General features: G+C 48.6%; 2 long non-coding RNA genes and 1 pseudogene across 4 annotated transcripts in view; 2 read left to right on the top strand and 1 right to left on the bottom strand.

The window, feature by feature from the left end:
* Positions 1 to 9490, bottom strand: part of LOC308678093 — a 305537-nt gene that overhangs the window by 1034 nt on the left and 295013 nt on the right. The window lies entirely within an intron of this gene.
* Positions 1 to 9490, top strand: part of LOC308678092 — a 400336-nt gene that overhangs the window by 300161 nt on the left and 90685 nt on the right. The window lies entirely within an intron of this gene.
* LOC308678087 (erythroblast NAD(P)(+)--arginine ADP-ribosyltransferase-like) lies at positions 2323 to 6028 on the top strand (annotated as a pseudogene). The gene is made up of 2 exons (XR_014028812.1): positions 2323 to 2987; positions 5631 to 6028. The product of XR_014028812.1 is annotated as an erythroblast NAD(P)(+)--arginine ADP-ribosyltransferase-like (transcript).

Here is a 9490-nt window from a genome sequence, read left to right as displayed (position 1 = left end):
GACGTCTGCAAGGAAACCACCCAGCTCAGAGAGCACCAGGGACCCCACAGTCCAATCTTTTTCTTTTCTTTCTTTCTTTCTTTCTTTTATTTCTTTCTTTCTTTCTTTTCTTCTTTCTTTCTTTCTTTCTTTCTTCTCTTTCTTTCTCTCTCTCTCTCTCTCTCTTCTCTCTCTCTTTCTTTCTTTCTTTTTCTTTCCCTCCTCCTCCTCCTCCTCCTCCTCCTCCTCCTTCCCTTCTATCACTGATGATGTTCCCTAGGTTGGGTCAGGAGACGTCTGCAAGGAAACCCCCCAGCTCGGAGAGACACCCCCCCGCCCCCCCGAGGACCCCCCCTCATTCTCCTCCCTCGGTGGGACTTCAACTGCTCTACGTTTTGTTGGGTTTTACGCGCCAACGGGGGGCCTCCTCCTTGCTCCTCTCTTTTTTTCTCAGGAGACAACCCCCCACCCCAATGGAGACCCCAGCCCTCCGGACAGGCCCGGCTGCTGTGTCTGATTGGACTCCTGCCAGGACTTCTGCAGGTACCAATGGGGCGGCCGTGGGAGCTTCCGTCTCTTTAAATGGGGGTGGGAACAGGCAGCTTTCACACAGACAGACACACACACACACACACACTCGGGCACACAGGCACAATCTCTACTTGATGCGAAAGCCACTTCCTGTTGTGAAGAGTGCGGTCGGGTTTGTTTTTTTTAAAAAAAGGAGAGGTGGTGCGGAAGAGAAACTCCTGCCTGGGGCCACCATGAGGCCATCTAAACTCGGCCGGGGCCAGGGATCTCTCTCTCTCTCTCTCTGTGTGTGTGTGTGTGTGTGTGACCCTGTGGCCTCCCTTGTGTTGGGGTTGCGTTCCCTCCTCCTCCTCCTCCACCGGCTCCCCTCTCCTCTAGGGTTGTAATAAATAATAATAATAATAATAATAATAATAATAATAAATAATAATAATAATAATAATAATAATAATAATAGAAGAAGTTGGAAGGACCTCGGAGGTCATCTAGTCCAACCCCCTCCCTCAGGCAGGAAACCCTATACCTGGGGTCAGCAACCTGAAACAGTGAAAGAGCCACTCGGAACCAGTTCCCCCACAAAAGGAAAACTGGGAGCTGCAAAAATGCGTGCGCATGCATGTACGTGCGCGCATGCGCAGAACGGTTTGACTGAAGAGTGGAGACAAGGCGAGATATGCACCTACCCTGCATATTTGAATTGATTGGTTGAACTTTTTTAGTCCCACTTTTTTTTTTTGGACTGCACATGGCAGAGGACTGGGAGCCGCAGGAGACGGCTGAAAGAGCCACATGTGGCTCCGGAGCCGCAGGTTGCAGACCTGTGCCCTAGACCATTTCAGACAAATGGCTGCCAATAATAATATAATAATAATAATAATAATAATAATAATAATAATAATAATAATAATAATAATAATAATAAATAACAACAACAACAACAACAACAATAAAGTTGGAAGGACCTCAGAGGTCATCTAGTCCAACCCCCTGCTCAGGCAGGAAACCATATACATTTCAGACAAATGGCTGTCCAGTATATTATTATTATTATTATTATTATTATTATTATTATTATTATTATTATTATTATTATTATTATTACTATAATTGGAAGGGACCTCGGAGTCATCTAGTCCAACCCCCTCACTCAGACAGAAACCCTATACCATTTCAGACAAATGGCTGCCCATAATAATAATAGTAATAGTAATAATAATAATAATAATAATAATAATAATAATAAATAATAATAATAATGGAAGGGACCTCAGAGGTCATCTAGTCCAACCCCCTGCTCAGGCAGGAAACCTTAGATCATTTCAGACAAATGGCTGTCCAGTATTATAATAATAATAATAATAATAATAATAATAATAATAATAATAATAATAATAATAATAATAATAATAAATAATAATAATTGGAAGGGACCTCAGAGGTCATCTACTCCAAACCCCTGCTCAGGCAGGAAACCCTAGACCATTTCAGACAAATGGCTGCCCAGTATCATCATCGTCGTCGTCGTTGTCATCATCATCATCATCATAGTTGGAAGGGACTTGGAAGGGCCACATAACCAGAGAAAACCTCCTCGGATGGCGCTGGCGCAACGGCCTCGAAACAGAGACGAGCACCAGCCCAAGTGTCGTACGTGACTAAACCAGCAGGGACCCCTTTACTTTACCTTCCCCCAGGGCTTCTTTGGGGGCTGAAAAGGACAACTGAGTTCAGCTTGGCTTCACACCTGTTGGACTCTTTTCTTTCCGTCGTGGTGCTTACTCAACCTCTCTTTTCCCGGACAGGTGTCGTGTTGGTCTGAGATACCCCTTACCATGTTCGTCAACTCTCTGGATGACCAGTATATCGGCTGCAACTCCACGAGGCAGAAGTCGGGAAATATCCCTTTGGAGGAAAGTATAGTAAGACCTGGAAAATGGCCAAAAGCCACTGGGACAGCCTGGGCCAAACTGTCGGCAGCTTCGATCCCATTTACGGCACGGCGATTGTGGCCTACACTGTCGGAGACGACCTGTACCGAGATTTCAATAGCGCCGTGCGAGAAGCTGGCAAGTCCCAAACATTCTTACGACCAATTCGCCTTCCGGCACTTCTTCTTCCTCCTCACCAAGGCTCTCCAGGCCAAGAAGATGAAGGGCAGATGCCATGAGGTCTTCCGCGGGATAAATGGGACCCGTTTCACCGTCTCCGGACAAGGTGGTTCGCTTCGGACAGTTCGCTTCCCCTCTGTTGGACAGAAAGATGGCCGAAAGATTCGGCCAGGACACCCTCTTCTCCATCAAGGACCTGTCATGGAGTGCCCATTTACGACTTCTCATACCACCGGAAACAAAAGGAAGTCCTCATCCCGCCCTACGAGACGTTCACCGTGACCAGCCACAGCAGGAGCCCGAACGGGGTCTTCATCAGGCTGGAGTCGCGGGGCACATTCAGCCGCTTCAACTGCAAAGTCCTGAACGGTAAGAAGCGGGAAAGAGAAGGAACGTGGGGTTTGAGGGGGTCCCATACTGGACGCTGCTCCAGAGGCCACATCGGTTTCTGGGTGGACCAAATGTCTGTGGCAGGTGGTGGCGAACCTGTGGGCACGCATGCCATCGCCCAGCCCTCGGGCCCCTCTCCTCACCAGCACACACACCCCTACCTGGAGGAGAGTCGCAGCCAGGGACAAGACTCCTCCCTCGCGCCCCATCACATACAGATGATGGTGCGGGGCGCAGACAGAGGCTGTGGCCGCCATGACACTGCTGGGCCGCCCGGGCGATCGGCTGTGGCGGGCTGCGGAGGTGGTGGGTGGCCCTGCGGGCAGGAGTGGCAGGGGCGGGACGGGGGCGAGGCGGTTTTAGGAGCACTCGGTCTCTAAAAGGTTTGCCATCACTGGTCTACGGAAATGGTCAATCCTCCAGGTCACGCTTGTCCCAAAGGTGTTGCCTTTTTCTCTCGTCATCCAAGAAGCTTCTTCGGTTCCCTTGGACGAGAAGCAAAACATTTTCGAGGGAAACCCCCTTTTCCCCCCCTTTCCGGGGAGAAAGGAACTCTTTCGAGTCTTCCGGATAGACCAGGGCTCCCCGATCCCTGGGCCGTGGCCCGCTGCCGGGCCGCGGGAGAAACGGGCAAGCACGTGGACGTGGAGCTCCAGCCGTGCCAGGGGAGGGCGCCTGCGGTCACGCATGAAGCGCCGTTCGTGCGAACGGAGCTTCCCGTGCAAGCGCTCTCCCCGCGTGCGCACCAGCTCCACAAGGGTGCGCGCGGGCACTGCTCGCACAAATGGGAGTGTGTGCCCCTGGGTGTGTGTCCCTGTCACCCACATCGGGCTGGGCCGCTGGGCCGCTAAGCCGCAAAGATGGCGGACCGCTGAGGTACACCACGTCTCTCAGTGCTGTGCTGAGCCAGCACCCAAACGGCCGGCGAGGGTCAGGAGCTGAACAGTACAGCAGAGAGGGTTTTTTAAAATAATAATAATAATAATAATAATAATAATAATAATAATAATAATAATAAGAAGAAGAAGAAGAAGAAGAAGAAGAAGAAGAAGAAGAAGAAGAAGAGGTTGGAAGGGACCTTGGAGGTCTTCTAGTCCAGCCCCATGCTCGAGCAGGAGAACCTATCCCATCTCAGACAAGGCACTGTCTTTCGCCCGCTTCACGCTTGACATCCGTTGCGAGAAAAGCAAGGTCTTACTCTTAGGGAAGACAAACCAAGTGCACAGGGATCGGACAGTCGGTACCTGGCTCAAGAGTAACCCAGGTCGTTCTCGACTTACGTCCAAAGCCAATCAGGGGATCCAGATGTGCTTAGTGACCACCCCTGACCCTTGCCAGCCCTGGGTTCAGCCTTTCCACTGCAGGGATTCACGGAAGAAATGTGGCGAGACAAGTTGCAAAAACGGGGCAAAAACTCACTGAACCCATTTATCGCGTCGCCACGGAAATTCCAAGTTCCCCAGTCATCGAGGGTTGCCTGATATTTGCCGACAAAAGCATTTGGTTCACAAAATGAAGCATCTCAGCAAAATTATAGAACAGAATATATGTATTTTTTCCCCCTAAACCCGGGGTGTCAAACTGCCGGCCCGCGGGCCGGAGCCTCACGGAGAAACCGCACCCATCCCATTTTCGGCAATGGGAAAAAGTTCCGATACGTCTCGCGACGTCACGTGACGTCGCGAGTTTGACATGTCTGCCCTAAACTACTTTCTTTAGAAGAGTCCCAAAGATGCTTTTTCGGGAGGCAACTGGACTTTCTTGTTTTTCTTTGAAAACATGTCGCTTCTCATCCCGAGAAGCTTCTTCGGATCTGACCGGATGGTGAGGAATGGAAGGATTTATCCTCCTTGCAGACCGCTGGTCATTTGCCTCCTTTTAGAGAATTGTTGAGGCCACTTGGAGGCTTATCTGTGTCCCCATGGGACTTTCCTATTATTCTTTGAAGACGTTTCGCTTCCCTTCCAAGAAGCTTCTTCAGCTCTGACTGGATGGTGAGGGAATGGAAGGATTTATCCTCCTTGCAGACGGCTGGTCATTTGCCTTTTCAAGAGCCGTTGAGGCCCCCTGTGTTCTCAGATATTTTTTTCTAAAGTATAAACCAAAATACTTGGTTTGAATAGTTTAGGACTGTGATGCGTGCGGTCAGATATAGGTACTGTTCGCAATCACGTCTTACCTGTAAATGATTTTTTTTAAGTTTTAAGCGTAACGCAATGCGTGTGAACAATTGCTTTGAATTTAGCGTAAACCGCTTGGAACCCCATTGTTTTTTTAAAATAATAATAATCGAGTTTTGTAACAGATTTGTCAAAGTCCGGAATCTCTTACCCGATTCAGTTGTCTCGGCTACTAGCTTTCACAGTTTTAATTCCAACTGAACTTCTATGGACCTCGTCGCCTTATTTAAGAGGACCCTAAGGTTGTGTGTGTTTGTGTGTGTGTGTAAGTGCGTTAATGTGTCTATCGTCCCTGTCGCATTCTAATTTTTTTCCGTTTTGCTCGTTCGAATGTGCAATTGTTGCTGGGCGAGTCAATCAATCCATCAAACTAAAATGAATAAATGTTTCACTCACTGTCACGGTCACCTCTCTGACCCTCACCCCCATTTTGTTTCCACAGCTGCAGGCCTCTTAACTCCGATGGGGACGTCCTCCATTCTGTGGGGTCTCCTTCTAACCTGCAACATCCTTGGGACTCTGGGAAGCCTCTGACAACTTGGTCATCTATGGAAGGAGACCGAGTGCGACACGCAAAATACCTTTGCAAGAAACCAGCCTTCCTTCCTTCCTTCCTTCCTTCCTTCCTTCCTTCCTTCCTTCCTTCCTTCCTTCCTTCCTTCCTTCCTTTCTTTCTTTCTTTCTTTCTTTCTTTCTTTCTTTCTTTCTTTCTTTCTTTCTTTCTTTCTTTCTTTCTTTCTCCCTGCTGACAAGATGAATTGCAAGAATTTCAGGCAACTCCGAAAAGGTGACTATTCAGGGAGGAGTCAGAGACCAAGGATGGTTATATTCGATGTAGGATGATTGTATCGGAAAGCAACGAATCAAGCAATAAAGGTCATTGATATGCCATGAAAGCTTCGTTTTGTTAAACAGGGAAAAAAGATGGATTTCCCCCCCTCCCGCACCATTCTTTGCCCCTGCTCCATTCCCCCCCCCAGCTTCGCTTCTTTACGGATGCTTTGCAGCTTTAAGCAGGCAGTTCGGAAGGCAGCCCTATTGTTTGGTTGATGAAAAGGCTAGTTTGGGCCCGCCCATTGAAAGAAATGACTCTGACTCAAAGGAGAGGAAAAAAATCAGTGTAAAGGAAACCTCCTCCCCATAATACAATATTTCCCCAAAGAGAAGAAAAGATAAATCCTCTTAAGGATAGGCAGAAAACCTTGGTGGAGCAGTGGGCTAATGCCTCCTTAAGTAACACCAGCTGCCTGCAATTATTGCAGGTTCGCATCCCACCAGGCTCAAGGTTGACTCAGCCTTCCATCCTTCCGAGGTAGGTAAAATGAGGACCCAGATTGTTGGGGGCAATTAAGCTGACTTTGTAATAATGCCGCTGGGGGGGCGAAAGCCCTAATAAGCAGGCATATACATAGAATGAAGGCTGTTGCTAAGCACATTTGATTTGTGCTTAGATTGTAAGCCGCCCTGAGTCTTCGGAGAAGGGCGGGATATAAATGGAATTAAAATAAAAAAAATAAAATAAAAATAAAACCTCAACCGTCTTTCCTCCGCCAAGACAGCCCACGGGTGTAGTTTAGAGAAACAACGTTGCGTTGAAAGGATACAATCTTGCCGTTTATAAAACCGGACTCCTGTTCAGAAAATATGGCATAACAAAGCAATCTCCGAAAACACAGGCTGACCAGATAAAAGACTGAAATTGATTACGGAGGCTAGGGCTAAATTAGAAGAAAAGGAAAAAAAAAACAACACTTATACTTTCATTTCCCTTAGCCCCAAGGATCAGCCACAACATCACACACAACAAAAGGAAAACCTATAATGCAATATTATCTCCAGCTCAAAGAACACGGAAAGAACGCACCCTTGCACATCGATAATAAAGAACTCAGAAGCATATAAAAATTCACTCACCAACAAGCCCAATTCGCTAGCTGCCCCCAAGAACACCCTCGTTGCTGTTATTGGGAAATAAACAGAACCTCCTTTCCCTAAGCAGCTTGCCTCGTGTCTTGATTTTCGTTCATGGCTTCTCTCCCGACTTCGGAGAAAGGACGGACCCGAACGGGTTTGGCTAGCAATTTGGCAACCACGAAGGGACTGCAAAGATACAAAAGGCGCATTGGCGCCAATCTAAAAAGCTAACGATAAAGCCTAAAATTTGATGTAACGCTCACGTTTGATTCCCCCCAACGTCCTCAGCCGAGAAAGGGGAATAGAACAGGTCTGTGTGTGTGTGTGTGTGTGTGTGTGTGTGTGTGTGTGATGACTGGAGAGAGCCTCTTGATCCCTGGGAAGGAAGAGATTCAGAATGCAGCTCCCGCAAGATAAATCAATTCCCACAGCTGTGCCCCGGCCCTGTGTGAGCAAGAGGGGGTTTCTGCAATGGAGGGGGTGGATGGGGTGTGTGAGAGTCTTTAATTGCAACATGGGACACCCTCCTAAATATGAATCAGATCTGAATGGGGGAGGGCTGTTACATTTGTTGATTGGAACGTTCTTCTTCAAAGAAAAGCGAGACCGAGAAAGCTGGATCTGGAGTCGGGACCTTTAAAAGAATAATAGAGTCGGAAGGAACAATGAAGTTCTTCTAGTCCAACCCCCTGATCACGCAGGAGACCCTATGCCCTTCTGAATAAGAATAACAGAATTGGGAGGGACCTCGGAGGTCTTCTAGTCCAACCCCACCCCACCCCTGCAAAAGCGAGAGATCCTATACCACTCTGGACAAATGGCTGTCCAGTCTCTTCTTGGAAACCTCCAATGATGGATGACGCACCACATCTGGTGGCAAGCAGTTCCGCTGGTTAATCGTCCTCACTGTTAGGATGTTTCTCCTTAGTTCCAAGTTGTTTCTCTCCTGGATTACTTTCCATCCGTTGATTCTTTCCCTGCCTTCAGGTGCTTTGGGGGGAAAAACTGACACACACACACACACACACACACACACACCGGTCCTCCCTAGAATAGACCCACAAGTACTGGAAGACTGCTGTCATGTCCACCCTTTCGATCATGGGTGTCAAACTCGCCGTGTCACGTGACGTGTCGTGATGTATTGTGAGTTGGGGGTTTTTTTGCATTGCTGGAGCAGGCCGGCAGTTTGACACCCCTGCTTTTGATAGCAGTTTTTCCAAAATGGTAGAGGGTTTCCTGCCTCAGCAGAGGGTTGGACTAGAAGACCTCCATGGTCCCTTCCACCTGTGTTATTCTGTTTGGGGTTTGGTTTTTTTGGAATTCTGTTATACTGTGGTCATTCTCTTGTGGTCCCTTCCTCTCCAAGCTCAGAGGTTTCCCACCACAGTTGGAGGGATGCCACCAGAATTGCTTGCGTGCTCCATCTTTCTGTCATCTCTCCCTCCCTCTCTTTCTTTCTCTGTCTCCCCCTCTCTCTATCTCTCTCCCTCCCTCTCTCTCTCTCCCCCTCTCTCTGTCCCTCTCCCTCTCTTTCTTTCTTTCTCTCTCCCTCTCTCTCTCTCTCCCTCCCTCTCTTTCTTTCTCTCTACCCCCTCTCTCCCTCTCTCTTTCTCACTCCCTCTCTCTCTCCCTCCCTCTCTCTCCCTCTCTCTTTCTTTCTCTATCTCCCCTCTCTCCCTCTCTCTTTATCTCTCCCTCTCTCTCCCTCTCTCTCTCTCTCTCCCTCTCTCTCTTTCTATCTCTCCCTCTCTCTCCCTCCCTCTCTCTCTCCCTCTCTCTTTCTTTCTCTGTCCCCGTCTCTCTCCCTCTCTCTCTTTCTCTCTCCCTCTCTCTCCCTCCCTCTCTCTTTCTCTCTCCCTCTCCCTCCCTCTCTCTCTTTCTCTCTTCCTCTCTCTCCCTCTCTCTTTCTCTCTCTGTCCCTCTCCCTCCCTCTCTCTCTCCCTCCCTCTCTCTTTCTCTCTCTCCCTCTCTCTCTTTTTCTCTCTCTCCCTCTCTCTCTTTCTTTCTCTCTGTCTGTCTCTCTGTCTGTCTCTCTCCCTTTCTCCCTCCCTCTCTCTCCCTCTCTCTCTCTCTGTCTCTCTCTTTTTCTTTCTGTCTCTCTCTGTGTCTCTCTCCCTCTTTTTCTCTCTCTCCCTCTCTCTCCCTCTCTCTCTCTTTCTCTCTCTCTCTCATTCTCTCTCTCTGTTTTTTCTTCCCACTTGCTTTGGGAGGCGGGGGCCTTCTCCCCCCCTCCCTCAACCCTTCCCATGTTCAAACTTTGGGAGGGAGGGAGGGGGCGTGTGTCTGGGGGTCCAAACTACAAGGTGGCCCCTCCCTTCCCCAATGGAATGGAATGGAATGGAATGGAATGGAATAGGAAATTGGAATATAGAATATAGAATATAG

This window comes from Vipera berus (assembly GCF_964194415.1).
Source record: "Vipera berus genome assembly, chromosome: Z".
Taxonomy (NCBI): Eukaryota; Metazoa; Chordata; class Lepidosauria; order Squamata; family Viperidae; genus Vipera; species Vipera berus.
Note: the sequence above shows the minus strand (reverse complement) of the source record. Positions and strands in the feature narration are given on the sequence as shown.